Source organism: Cavia porcellus, unplaced genomic scaffold, assembly GCF_034190915.1.
Source record: "Cavia porcellus strain 051 isolate PalLab524CR breed Dunkin Hartley unplaced genomic scaffold, mCavPor4.1 scaffold_32, whole genome shotgun sequence".
NCBI classification, from domain to species: domain Eukaryota; kingdom Metazoa; phylum Chordata; class Mammalia; order Rodentia; family Caviidae; genus Cavia; species Cavia porcellus.
Window position 1 is genome coordinate 25,430,564 of NW_026947515.1, and position 14,808 is coordinate 25,445,371.

Below are 14,808 nucleotides of genomic sequence, written 5' to 3' on the forward strand. Positions count from 1 at the left end.
TTTGGGGTTCTGGGGTGACTATGTTTTACCAAGAGAGTACAGAGTATCCATTAAAGGGACTAGGTGGTTAAGAGGAGGTCAGATAAGAGAGTTTCTGCTTATATTATAGTGTAAACCATGTATACTGTACTTTATGACCAATTTTCAAGTTGATAAGGGGTTTTCAAGGGTAATTTTGACTACACATAATTTTCATCTTACACATACTTTGGAACCCTACCCCCACATTAGAAATAGCTTTAGGCCCACTGCCTGAGGATATCTGGCGATAGCATAATAACATGGAAGAGATTCTGCAGTCAGAAGAGTGAACTGACTCCAGGATGATCTCTTGCAAACGGTGAGACAAAAAAATACCTCTCGGTTTTCCCAAGGGAAATGAGATGGCCATTCAGAGCAGATACAGTGATGGGGTTGAAAGGAAGGGGGCATCGACAGCTAGGGACAGAGCTCAGTGGTAGAGGGCTTGCCTAGCAGGCATGAGCCCTGGATTCAGTTCCTAGTGTCACAGAGGGAAGGAAGGAGAGAAAGAAGAAAAGAAAGAAGGAAAGAGAAAGAAAGAAAGAAAAAGAAAGAAAGAAAGAGAGAGAGAGAGAAAGAAGAGGAAGGAAGGGATCTGGACCCCCAAAATACGGCACATATGGAAAGCATTTTGTTCCAGGCCTTGAAGAAGCCACACAATCTTCATTAATTCCAATCTTCTCCCTCATTTATTTTCAAATTCTTGGCTGACCCCTCCTGAACTATAGTTAGTGGACTTTGACCACGTACAGCTCCATGATCAGACAAATACGTTAGAGAGGAAGTAAAATCGCCTACACCAAAAACAAATAGGATGGTAACTCCACCAAGAAGAGGCTGAGGAAATGATGTTTTCTAAAGCCAAGAAGCCTCAATGTGACATAATAAACTAGTTTGAACTGTGAAAGTACTAACGTTCCTCAAGCCCAGAAGGTAACCTTACCTGAGAAAACCCTGGGTGGCTGCTCAAAACTCTGCAGAGATTCTCAAAGCTCTTAGAGTTTCCAAATGGGGAAAAGCACTTTGGCTGACCAAAAAGATGATGGGGCTGGCGGAAGAGAGTTCTCACTAATTCCACCTTCCATGAAACTCAGGTCCCCTCCACCAGCCCCCAGCAGAGGGGTGGGTCACCTTCTGCCATGTCCAGCTCCTCACCTATAGATCCAAGTCTAGGGGAGTGACCTTTCACAAGTGACCTCTAGAGGGCCCTGCCTTGAGCGCCACCCACCCCCAGTTTCTTTTCTGCTGGAGGAAAAGCAAGCCCCAAACCACCAGAGCTGCCCTCTCTTTCCTTAATGCAAAGGCATCGAGGTTATCTAGAGTCACAGGTGAGTAAGGGGTTCCAAGGCAGAAAGGGCATGGTAGAGGGGTCTGCCGGAGAAATGCTGCTCGTATCATGTAAGCAAGGTTAGCAACAAAGAGAGAAGCCTCGGAGGAAGACAGACCCTTCTAGCTCGTGCCCCCAGTGATCTGCCTCTTTAACCATGCCTTGTCTCCCGACAGCGCACTCAGCTCCGAACGCTCCAGCGGACTAATTCATGGAGTTATCCACTCCATGATCCAATCGTCTTCCAAAAGCCCAACATCTGAGCACATGAGCCTGTTAGGAAACATTCTAAATCTCAATCCTAACAAAGGATGTTTTGTTACAGTCAAATGTAAGAAGGTAAGAGGAAATTAAACTACAAACCAGATTCTGCAGAAGACGTTCTTCTCCAAAAACCATATTTGTTGTTTGCCTAAACTTCACATTTAACCAGGTTCAAGTCCCAACTTGAAGGGTGGGGGTTGTGCAGATCTTGCACACATCGTTCAAGCACATAGAGAATGTAGGCGTTCTCAAAGGAGAGTGTGTGCTAAAAGCATTTGTGCACCACACAGCACTCTACACGGGGAAAGGACCATTGCTATCGTGTGCGGATACAAAGACATTTAGAGAAAATCATCTGAGAGCTTCTGGCTCTGAGAACAGTTCACTTCCCTCATTCCCTCATCAAGTCATATTCCACTCTTCCTAGGGGTTCTTCCTAGCTAGAAATAGTGTCCATGAAAAACTCCTGAATCTTAGAAATTCAGGGGTGTCTGGGGGACAGGGAGGTAAGCTGGACAATCAAACTGTGTCAGTCAAGCTGGCAAGCCAAGGTACCTCAGCTGGGACTCAGTGGAAGAGACTGCTCTCGTGTCGTGGGGTGGGTGAATCGCTGGGAAGCTACAGGGGTATTCCAAGTCCTGGGTTTGGTGACAGTGTGGTGGTATTACCACCCCACATCAAATGGCCGAAGGACAGAGAGATTGTGGGAACCCTGAAAGAGAATGTCAGAAGGAGGGGGAGGGAAATGCCCAAAGAAGATAGGAATGGGCACTAGGGGTCCACAGTTCCCAGCCTTGCTCTCGTCCTGTTCTCCTGCCCCAGCTCACTGTAACTGAGCCCAACTCTCAGCGGGCATTTGGGTGCACTGAGAGGCAGCCCATGCAGGGCAGACTCCATATTGGACACAGAGTAACATGGCACCTGGGTAAGGGGCAAAGAGAGCCAGCAGGCACCCAGAAAGGTCTACCCAGACCTTCCCATGTTGGTGCCCCTGTGGAATGTTCCACCCTTTTCCCCAAATCAGATGATAATACCCACACTGTAGGTCTTTCCGATATCTTAGTTCATCCCTGAAGCAACCCCAGGGGGTAGGGTGTCAGCCCCCCGAGTAAGGACACATGCTCATGCAGAGGTGAAAGGACCAGCCATTGCATTTAAACCCAGGCCTGCCTGACATCATGGTGTCCCCTCTTTAAACTATTAAGCAGCCTTCACCCAGAACTCAGATATTACTCCACCAGAGGGGCAGCCCTGAGCACTTGGGGAGACTTCCAAACTGTGGATGGGTGGCAGATCAGGCAGGAAACATTGTCACATGTTGGTGTGACATGAGACAGCCATAGAGGACACATAAATGAGCGTACTTGGCTGTGTTCCAATCAGATTTTATTCGTGGACACTGGACCTTGAGTTGTATATAATTTTCATGTGTAACAAAATACCACCCTGGCTGCTTTTTTCTGAATCACACAGAGCTCAGGCAAGAGAATGGGATGACAGGAAAGAGAGGTTGGGAAAGGTAACAACCGTTCTTAGCTCATGAGCCACACAGAAACACGCAGGATTAAGAGTTTACCAAGCCCTGGTGTGGCTTGCAAGTCAAGTCTGTCCTTGCTGGAACCCCTCTGGGGTTCTGGCGTGATCCGCAGATACAGCAGGTAGCCAACATTACTGTAGTTACAGGTTGAATGGTATTCCCCATGTGCACACCGTCTAGGAACCTCAGAATGTGATCTTATGGAGAAATGGAGATGCCACATGAACACAAGGTAGCTCTTGGCATGATGATACTGCAAGCCAGCGAATGGTGAGCCACCCAGGAGCCAGCAGAAGCTGCAAGAGGCAGGAAGGGTCCCCTGCAGCCTCCAGAAGGCTAATGGCCCTATGGCACCTTGACTTTGGACTTCCGGCCTCGGAGCTGTGAGAGGACAGATTGGTGCTGGTTAAGCCACCTAGTTGGTGGTAGATTATTACAGCACCCCAGAACCTGTGTACACTGTGTGTCTTTATCTCCAGGAATCTAGGTTGAATGAACTGGCAGAGACTGATCCCAAGGCCAGGGACCTGAGGTCTCCCTCCTGTGACCTCCCCAGCCACCTTAGATTTCTGTAGAAAACTCCAGCCCTGAATCACATCAGCAATTATGGGATATTTGTTTTCCTGTCTCTCTCAATCTCTCCCCTTTTAAATTGCTTCTACCCCCAGAGCTAAACAACAGTCATTCCCTGAGGCCAGGAAAATCTCACCGACCTGAAAAATATTAATCACAGATGCTGGTGACCAGAACTTGGGTGCCATCTCTGGGGAAAGGCGGGTGGGGGGAGCGGGGCTCACCCAACCCAGTTGTGGGTGGAGACAGAGCCTGCTGCTCTCTTGACCTGGCATTGTGCCCACTGCTGGGACCTTGCCCCGTCATCCAGCTCTGGGAGTGTAAGGCAAGTCCCCAAATTCATCAGCTCATGCCATAAGCCAACAGTCCAACCACTAAGGACACATTAACCGTAGGACTTGCTCAGAGACTTGGCTACAGTTGCACAATCTTCTGATAACAGGAGCAGATGATGAGTGACCATGTAGCCTCCCCAAGGTGACAGAGTTAGGATTTCCAGAGACATGCCCACTGCCTAAGGACCATTCCTGGCACACTGTGGCTTGTAGAAGGCTGGACCTCCCAGGATGAAAGGACCTGTCCATGTTTCCATGTGAGGACATCAGAACCCATTCCCTCGCTTCCAGGCCTCGGCTGCCTTGTGCCACAGACTCTTTGGTGGAGAAAATTATTGTTCAATCTGAGGCCATTGGGATGACATGGAAAAAGTGTTAGTAATCTTGGTATTGTTTACTTCCATAGCATTTGTCACATAAAAGGACCTGGCTTCTAACAGGGAAGATCTGGGAAGGTTACAGAAGGCACAGATAGATGGGAAGGATGAGAGGAGAGGGAACCCCTCTCAGAATTAGTCCTGATGTCATTTTTTGGAAGGAGGCCATGAAGGAGGGGCAGGAAAATGGTAGATGTGATGACCACCTTGATTTGCAGTTTGCAGTGGCCTCCCACCCCCATGCTGGCCTCCCCCCTGTAATCAGCCAGCGGCCTCTGCTTGTCCCGCCCCGTGCTCCTGCCTAGACTGGTCCTTAGACACAGGCTATGAATCAGAGGCTGCTGATTTCTGCTCCCTCCTGTGGCTCCCGGGTGGGGGAAGGGTGGCAGCATCCAGGTCATGACCCAGTGATTTCGCCATGGGGGAGTTCTGGGGTTCTGCCCCAAAAGCTTGCTCTGCAGAGCCTTCAAGGGTTGGGAGACATGCCCCTAGGACACCAGGGAGTGAGCACCCAGAACTAGGTGCAAAAAGTAAGCTGAGCATGAGGGAAATAACAGCCCCGTGCACTGACTTGATGGCAACTGACACAGCCTCCAAAGAGAGGACACAGGAGTAAGTGGGTCATCTGGAGAGCCCGCTGGCCTCCTGGAAGGGGGGCTACCCTTGCTCACCACCCCCTCCACAATCAGAGAATGACAGCCTCATACTCTCAGGTTCATCTGAGTTTGCAAGGCTTAGAAATCACATTTATGTAAATTCCCCTTATGCTTCAATACTAGCAACTAAAAATATATATTCTGAAAACATGGCTGTGGCAGATTGCATCTTCCAAAAATGGTCGCAACAGTGCCTCTCAGCTCAAACATCCCTAACACTGCTTATGTCCAAAGGAAAGTCCCAGGGTGGGAGTATGGCTTGGTGCCGCTCAGAATGCTCACCTAGCCTATGTGAGGCCTCAGGGTTTGGGGAGGGGAGGGTTCCTGAGCCTGGGGAGGGAAGTGATGTCTGCTCAGGGCAAAAGCGGTGCTATGCGGCCTCTAAGGCTAGGGCATTGTTACAGGTTGAACTGTAACCCTCCCCACCCTCAAAAGATGAAGAGGTCATAACTCTTGGTTCCTAGGAATGTGACCCTATTTGAAAATGGGATTTTTACAGATGATCAGGTTCAGATGAGGTCACTGGAGTGGGTCCCAGTCCAATATAACTCTAAAAGGGAAATTTGAGCTGGACATTTGGTATATGACTGTGACCCCAGCACTCTGGGAGACAGAGGCAGGAGGATCACAATCTCAAACTCAGCCTAGGCAACTTAGCAATGCAGTGAGATGCTGTCTCAAAATTTTAAAATGAAAAAAAGGCTAGAGATGTAGCTCAGTGCAAAGCCTTGGATTCTGTTTCAACTACTCAAAAACAAAAAAAGATGGAGGATTATGGTGTTGCATCAGCCAAAGAAAGCTTGAGGTTTTCAGAAGCTAAGAGAGACAGGGAACATACTCCCCTTCACTGGTCTCAGAAGGAGCCTACCCTGCCAGCACCTTGGTTTTGGACTATGGCATCCAACTGTGGGGCAATACATTCTGTTTAAATCACTGAGGTGCAGGAAGTGGCCAGCTTACTAACATTCAAGTTCTGAACTCTCACAGATACAAAGGAACCTCGCATTACAAACATTTGTAAGTGTGAACAAATCACAGAAGTAGCTTAGCTACTGTCACAGTTGCGCCGCTGTGTACTTACTAAAAATGTGTGTTTCGGTTTTTTATGCTTTACATCGTATATTTGTGTCAAAAGTATACCGTATAAGACCCATTTTGTGAGATTTAGGAAGAAATCCAACTTATTTACAAATGTTCTCCTGGAACAGAATTCATTCATAAGTTGGGGACTTACTACAGTACTTTGTTGTGGCAGCCCAAGGAAGCATATGTAGTCATAAAATACAATAGAGATTCCACCTGGTGTGTTGATGTTCTCCTGCTTGGCACTTGGCCGCCATATAGGAGGAAGCCCAATATGTCCCACAGGGTTCAAATATAGGTGTTCTGGCCAACAGCTCAGCTGAGATCTCAGCAGACAGCCAACATTTACCACCGAATGTGTGCGTGAAGATGCTGCGGTGATTCAAGTCCCTCTGCAGTGGTGCTCTCCCTTCCTTGGAGTGTTTCTAGCTAAATCCTCCATAACCAGAAGCAAGTCATTCTTTCTGTGAACTGGCCAAACTCCCAAGACCCATAGAATCCAGAAGCATAACAAAATGGTTGTCTTTGTATGAGTCTCTTTCACAGGAATAGTAACTAAAAACATTGTGTGTGTAACCAGAATGTATCTTCGGGCTGCTTCTGACAAACAACCCCCCAGTTAGATAAAATCAGTGAGTCTTCAAACTCCAGCACAGCAAAAATAAACAAAAGCCGAAAAGGCCTGCAAGTCTTCCTGTGAGTTGTGCAAAGAAAAAATCCACCCAATCTGGAGCCAGGCTTTCTCTTCCCCCTCTGGGAAAGGGAGAGACAGTGGTAAAGTGGAAAAAAGGAGGAGAGAAGGTGGATTGGGAAGACAAGATTATCCAGGCAGGGACAGAAGTGTGAACAAGAATTCAACCTCAGCTAGCAAAGACCCTGTTTTGGAGACACCGTTTGCCAGGACACACACTCAGAGCAGGGAGTCCAACTGGTGTGGGGTGTCACAGGGCTCTGCAGATCAAATGAATCACATAAAATTCTCAGCATTTAGCCTAGCATCTGATGGAAAATTATCCATGTGGAGGGTTTACTTCGTCATGATTAGTGTTATGGTTTTTCAGATAATGTCCAAAAGTCTGAGGGGACTCCAAGAAGTGCATTAAAAGAGGTGGATCCATGGAGCTAGGGGACCCTCACTCCAAGCACAACACAACCACCCTGATTTCCTTTATGTCTTATACACCATCGCTTGGAGAATAGCGTGGAGGACCCCTGCTCTACACAAATAACATGTGGGAAAACTCCATGCAGTGCAGAGATGCTCTACACTGGCGATAGGAGAGCTCGTGTCTCACCCCGGACTCCACTGTTCCTGCTTATATGCATTTATGGACCTTACTTCGCCTCTCTGGATGCTATTTCTGTTCTATAAAGTAAGCTTATCATTCCCCTAAAAGTAGTCAAATTTTTTGCTCCAAAAGAAGGGGGAAAGCCAGATCCTGACTGAAACGGCAGCACTCTGGAGGGCCAAGGTCAGAGAAATACAAGTTCAAGGCCCAACCTGGGCAATTTAGTCTAAAAAGTTGGACAGGGGAGGTAGCTCACTGCAGAGACCCGGGATTCAATTCCTAGCACACAAAAAGGGAAGGAGATGTTCTTTTGTGCAAATGTTCATGTCATTAGTGCACTGTGGATATGATTAAAAAGCCCCTAAGCACCTTCATCCTGGCCTTCCCTTCTGACGCTTATCAGTCCTTGGACAAAGTTCTGCTGTGCTGGATGCCCCGTTACCAATACACACACACAACGCCCCTCCCTGGGCTTTCTTTTGTTGCTCAGAACCCCAGCTACTCTGACCTGGGTCCTGGGCCTGGATAATCTCCTCTCTGACTCTTCACTGCTAGCTTCCCTGGTATGCTTTTTGCTTTCCATTTCAACTGCTTTCAGGAGAGCAACTAGCCCACAGGGGTGACGGGGGCTCTGAGATAAAGAAAGCTGTCTTCCTGCAGCATGAAACCATCAAACTGGGATGTGTAAATTAGCCTTGACATCAGACTAGGACAATTATTGTTATGTCTTAACAGCTTCCCGGGACCAAAAAAATACACACACATACACCAAGACAACTCTGAGGAAACTGCAAATTGGAGAAAACAAACACCAGCCACAATGATGAGCTTTGACAATTATGCACAGCCCAGAAACACCTTTTCCTGTACCTCTTCCTCTCTCTCCCCATGAGTAGGAAGGCTACAGAGAAGCCAGGGCCTCCTCTTCCCTTTACCCTTTCTTTACAGCTATGGACTCAAAGCCAGGTGTGGAGGTGCGTGCCTTTAACGCCTGCAGTCTGGGAGGTTGAGGCAGGAGGATTATAAGTTTTGCCCAGGATGGGCAATTTAGCAACTTAGGAAGAACCAGTCACAAAATAAAAATTAAAAAGATCTAGGGCTGTAGGTTGGTGTAAAAGGCCCTAGGTTCATGCCTGTAATTTCGGAATTCTGAGGCAGGAAAATTGTAATTTAGTGGGAACCTTAGTGATTTAACAACTCCATCTTAGGTTAAAAAAAAAGTGGGGGTGGGGGGTCTGCAGATATAGTTCAGTGTAAAGTCCTGGATTCAATCCCCAGTACCACAGAGTTGGTGGGGATAGGAGGAGCTATTGGCTCAGGACACGGTCTTGTTGGCAATCAGTTCTGGACAGATCTGTCAGGACAGAAGGACAGGACAGCTGTCTCTGATAGCCTCTTGTTTCCAGAGGGGCTTCCCATATGGGCCCAGAGCTGAGACACTACAGGCTAGGATCAGACAGCAGTTTGAAGATATCAGAAGTCCAGCCCAAGTCTAGAATCTCTGGGGACTCTTTACAAAAGGAGGAAAAAAGCAGGAAGTGCCCCAACCAAAGGCCTGGGGCCCAGTACCTCCTGCTTTGAGGATGTTGCCCCTTTAAGTGCTCAGGAATCTGGACAGAGGTGTCACATCACATTGGTTTGCAGAGGATGCTGAGTGACACCTTCAGCTCTAATCACCCTCCTCTTCACCCTGGGCAATGCACTGAGCTCCAGGAAACTATTTAATTGGGGGGGGGGACGACTGTGGCAAGGTAGTGATTTGAGCCATTAGTGCAGCCTTCTACAAAGTGCCTCCAAGTAGGGTGAATCTCCTTGAAATGGCATTGCATCTTCTGTGTCCATAAGAGTCTGCCTGCTTGGTAAAAATGACCCCAGCCCCTCTTGCTAGCCACACTCAGTATAGTGACAAGATCTCTTGTGTTTCATCTCCAGTCTGCAGTCCTTTGGGCTCTCGGCTTTGTGGTTACAGGCTGACTGCCTGGGCTCTCCTAGCTCAGGATCTGGATTGTATAATCCTGAGCACAGGACTCACTTGTCTCTGTTTATAATCTGAAAAAAAAATGGGAATAATAATAGCAACCACTGTTGTCAGGGACTGCAAGGAAAACAATTACATATAGGGCATATAATTTATGGTATTATTTATAATGGTCACCCAAGGAGTCAAACACAAAGAAAGGGCAGGAAATCTGTCCACAACACTCAAGACTGAGAAAATCCAGCTGAGAGCCTGGTTCCAATGGCAATAATAGGCATGAGTTCAGGTAAAAACCTAAAGTCCATGACAATGCAGGTCTATTTCACGGGTCTGTTCTGGGTAGGCCTAAAGGTCAGCGGTAGAAGCTAGAAAGTCTATGCCAGCAGGGTGAAGGATCTGCGCCAGCAGGCCAAGGATTCTGTACTGGAGCCTAGAAGCAATGCTCAAAATAAGGACCAGGGCTCCCCTGAAAAGTACCACACCATCCTCAGTGACAATGAGGTCCTGAGCTTCATCTGACAGTAACAGCTGAGTACATATCAGAAAGCCAGTGTGACAAACTTCTCCTGAAGATTAAACAGCACACAACTTCCCCTCCGGAGCCAGGAAGCAATGATCAAAGTAAGGACCAGGGCTCCCCCAAAGTGAACCACAACAAGGTGCTGAGTTCCTCTGATGATAACATCCAAGTTCCTATCAGGGAAGCCAGCAAGACAAGCTCCTCCAGAAGAACCAACACCTCCAAACACCACCACCACTTAGGAGAACTCATGACGCTCCTTTAGGTCTCGTTTTTATGCTAGCAACAGTCCTCAGGTGGGTCATCCATGCTCAGCACCATGCTGATTCACATCAGCTGGTGTTTAAATTGACCACCAGTTAACAATCCACTATGGCAACTATTCTGTAGATTTTCCATGCAGCGTGCCTAACATCTAGTAAAGTACATGATAAATAAATGAAGCACTCCAATAAGTGGCCTCTGTCTTTTCTAAGTGCTCTTTACTGAAACTACACTTGGCAGAGAGCTGGGAGAAAAAAGAATTTTCCTACGTTCATACAAAATTGCCTTTTCCTCCCTACTCCCGGCCCTTTCTGTCCTTCCAGAAACCCAAGATGTGTGTTGGTTACCAGGGTCCTTTCTCCACCCACTCCTGCCCAGGACCCCTTTGGGTAATGCCATCAAAGTTCTTATCAGAAGTCCAGGCCTCAATACTGGGGCTGTGCTCAGTAGTAGAGCATTTGCCTAGCAGGCATGAAGTCTGAGCTGGATCCCCAGTACTGCAAAAAACAAAACAAAACAAAATGCAGCCCAGGCTTGCCTCCAGCAGATAATGCTGTTACTGTTTTACTGTTAGCTCAGTTCTGGGAAATACCAGCAGGCAAGAGTCCATTCTGTGCTAGGATGGACGCTGGGGACCAATCTTGCTCCAGAAGGTCTAACTGGGACCCTGAATTTGAGACTGGCTGGTGCCCACAGAACTCTGTTTGTTGGTGTATTTGTTTTTGAGACAGGATTTCACTATGTAGTTCAGGCTGGCCTTGAACTCCTTATGTCCCAATCTGTCCTCAGAGCAGCAGAAGGACGCCCCTGGTGAAGAATAGATCAGGCTCTCTCGCTTTTTCCAGGGGTCACTGACAGGTGAGGTTCTGGGATGCAGAAACCTGGTGTTACCCAGAACACTCCTTCCAGAGATCTTGCTTCCATGACTTACAATCTAGTTGGAGTTTACGCTAACTCTCAAAGCCCAGAGCATTGGCTATGTTTTTTCTCTCTTCTGGATCAATAAGAAAGCTGGTGTCACCTCCTGCTTTCCTGGTAAAGTTTCAGCAGTGCCAAGGGGAAGTCTGTTAACACATCATGGTGCCCAGTGGCAGACAGGATCTCTAAGTGGGGTGTAGGGAGCCTATGTCTTCTGTCCTTTCTCAGGAAGAGAGGTGGAAGGAATCCCCAGAAACCAAAGCACTGAGCTGGGTCCAAAGAAAGGATGAGCTGAGTTATGGGGTAGCAGCAGAGCAAACAGGCCCCAGAGTTTACCAGAATTGCATCCAGACTCGGAGGACAGAACTCCGAACTTGTGTTTACTGGCTGTGCAAACTTGAGGGAGCACAGTAGTTACTCAGCTCATCCTTTCTTTGGACCCAGCTTAATCCTTTGGTCAGCTCCTGCCCTCTATAGTCCCCAGACAGGTGAACAGCATATCACCAATACAGGGAGCCTTGGAGACAGTGGCTTCTATAACCCTGGAGCCTATGCATGCTGGGGGCTCCAGAGAGCTGCCATTCTGGTAGACATCTGACCCTGTAGGGGGCCAGCAGAGCTTGTCTCTTGGAGAAAATTAGTTTTGATTAGTTTTAGCCTAAAACTGGGTGGCAAACAGAAGAAAGGAGGGAGGTGGCCTCTAGACTCTGCTCATTTATTTTTCTGGCAACTGCACTAAGTGCTAGCCCACATTATTGATTCAAATAGGAGTTGGTCGTCACGTTGTCCCCAGGGACCTCCTAGGAAAGACCTGTTGTCTTCCTCTCTAGTGTGCTCTGGAGACCTGCAGTACCATGGTAACCCCTGAAAGGGTAGAATTCATGAGCCTGGAGCCTGAATGAAACAGCTCTTAGATGCGGGTCTCTTATCTAGAGTGGGAAGCAGGTCTTGACCTGAGCCCCAGGCACTCTATCCGGTGCTTAGGGTCTTCCCAAGGGCTAACAAGGCTCCACGTGGTTCCTAAGGACAAGAAACCCAGAGTGAAAAAGCCTTAGTCCTGAACAAAGCAGTGAAGTAGCCCAGAGCTTTCCTGGCTGAAGTCACCCAGGCTCCACGTGATGACATCAAGCCCTGGTAACATCCTGAGGAGTCCGTTCCCAGACCACCTTGGTATCATCTTGGTGGGGCAGAGATCTCAGAATAGAAAAGAGAAGGCACAGGATGTGCTCGGGGAAAGAAGCCTTGGTCATCAGACATTTCAGAAAGGGAAATGGGGGCTGAGGGTATAGTGCAGTGGTAGAACTCTTACCTAGCATGGATGAGGCCATGGGTTTGATTCTCAGCACAGAGAGGAAGAAGGAGAGAGAATGCCCAGAGTCATACCTTGTGGCAAACACCAAACCACAACTTTTCTATGAGGAAGTGGGATTAACCAACCTAGCCAACCCTCTTGGGAGTAGAAGTATCAAACATAACGAACTACAATGCCCGGAACCAGATGTTAAGGAACACTGGTAGGTACACCCCAAGTAGGAGAGCCCTACGAAAGGGCAGGCCCAGGCAGTGGCTAGGACCGCACACGCCCAAACCCAGGACAGGCAGAGACACACACTCAAGCCTAAAGGCTTATAGGCCAAATTACACCAAAGGTGCATTTAAGACTTTAAATCCCTCCCCCAAATCTGGGGCTTAGCACTTGCCAGAAATGTTAAGGTAGGTATTCAGGCCTCCAGTTCTTCATCTGGCTCATTTCCTCTGATTATTCATAGACAGCATTCATAGCCTGAAAGATGACCAAGAAACTGAGGTTTGGTGGGTTCTTAGGAGACAATCCACAAGTCAGGGAAAATTAGTTTCCTTTAGTCAGTTCCCCCAGGGGCGTGCTAGGATGCCTGACTGAGCTCCTCCCCTAGGCAGTCCATTTCTACCTTGAGCATCCTGAGGGCAGGGCTTGGGCTTGGTTTTTTGTCCCTAAAGGCAAACCTCCAAGGTGGTGCTGTTTGTGGAAGGAAACTGAATCTGAATAAGGGGAGGAGGAGTTACAAAGGACCAGAACTCTTTGTCTTGGAGGCTGTTTAATGGATAAGGAGCCTTATTGGGAAGGCCCAACCCCAGGCTGACACCAGTGAAAAGGGAGCTGCAGCAGCGTAAGCAATAAGTGAGAAAAGGCCAAGCCAGTGGCTAGCCATCCGCCAAGCTCCAGGATGGCCTGGGGACATTCGTCTCTCTCCTACTGGACACAGGAAAATGAGTCTGCCTTGCAGTGACAGTGAGAAGGAGACAGTGTGCACCTTCCCCAACTCTGGGTGGGCAGCTGCCTCCTGGGGTAGGTTGATACGAGCCCGGCACAGTAGTGCACACCTGCCATCCCAGCCCCTGGAAGGCTGAGACAGGATTCCTGAAAGTTCAAAGCCAGCCTGGGCTACATAGGGTGTTCAAGATCAGCCTGGGATAGTAGGGAGGCCTCATCTCAAAAGCAGCCAAATAAATAAAGAAAGGAAAAGAAGAGGGGGGAAAAAGAAAGAAAGAAAGAAAGAAAGAAAGAAAGAAAGAAAGAAAGAAAGAGGAGCTGGGCCTGGTGATATATGCCTACAATCCCAGCACTCTGGAGGCTGGGGAGAGGGTGGGGCCTCACAAGCTCAAGTCCAGCCTGGACAACTTTTTGAGGCCATATGCAGAATAAAAGAACTTGTGATATAGCTTAGTGTGAAGGCCCTGGGTGCATCCAGTACCATGAAAAATAAATATATAAAAGATTTAAAAATTAAAATGGTGGGGTGATTAAGTTACTAACAGCTAGCCTTAAAAAAAAAAAAAAACCTCATTTATTAAACACAGAAGGAAAAGAGAGGAGAGAGAGGGAGTTGTCACAGAGAAAATCAGACAAGTGGTGTCTTGTTTTTTGAGATGGGTACAGATGAGACTCAGAGCTGAAATTTTTTTTTATCGGTACCAGGGATTGAGCTCATGACTCCCTGCTTGCAAGCCAGGTGCTTATGCCTCTGAGCTAAATCCTCAGCCCTCAGAGCTAAAGTTCTGAGGGAAAAAGAGGCTCTCAGTCGGGAGCAAAGTGAGGAGAATCAGCAGGAGGAAGGACCTCTGGAGCCTTGTGTGGCCTCTCCTGCCAGGGATCTCATTGAACTCGTTCTCACCGGGTAGGCACATGTGTAGAGGGCTGCTGTCCCATTTACAGATCTGGAAGCCGGAAGTTGTATGTCCGCCTTTGGTAGCGCTGGGAATCCAAGAGGTACTTTCCAGCACTCCATAGTTACTCACGCCCACCCAGTGGGGCTGCAATGCTTCTTGCAGACAGTAGCTGGGCCCTTTGCCTGCTGCTGCATATCCTAACCCCCTTTTAAATACCGTCTAGTGAGGCTTGGGGAATGTTCCTTGCTCCTTCGACAATGAACACAGAAAGAGAGCTCTGGGGAGAGGGAAACCATTCGCCCTGATAACCCAGGCAGGCCTGACACCCATGACTTCCGGTTCCCAAGTTTCTCTGAAGACCGCTTTCTAGTCCCAGTGATGTTGTTTTGTTTTGTTTCGTGTTTTGTCTTTTTTGAGACAAGATCTTGCTATCCAGTTCAGCGTGGCCTTGAGCTCACTTTGTAGCCCAGGCTGGTACGGAATTTGCAGTGATCCTCCTGCCTCAGTCCTCCACTCCCA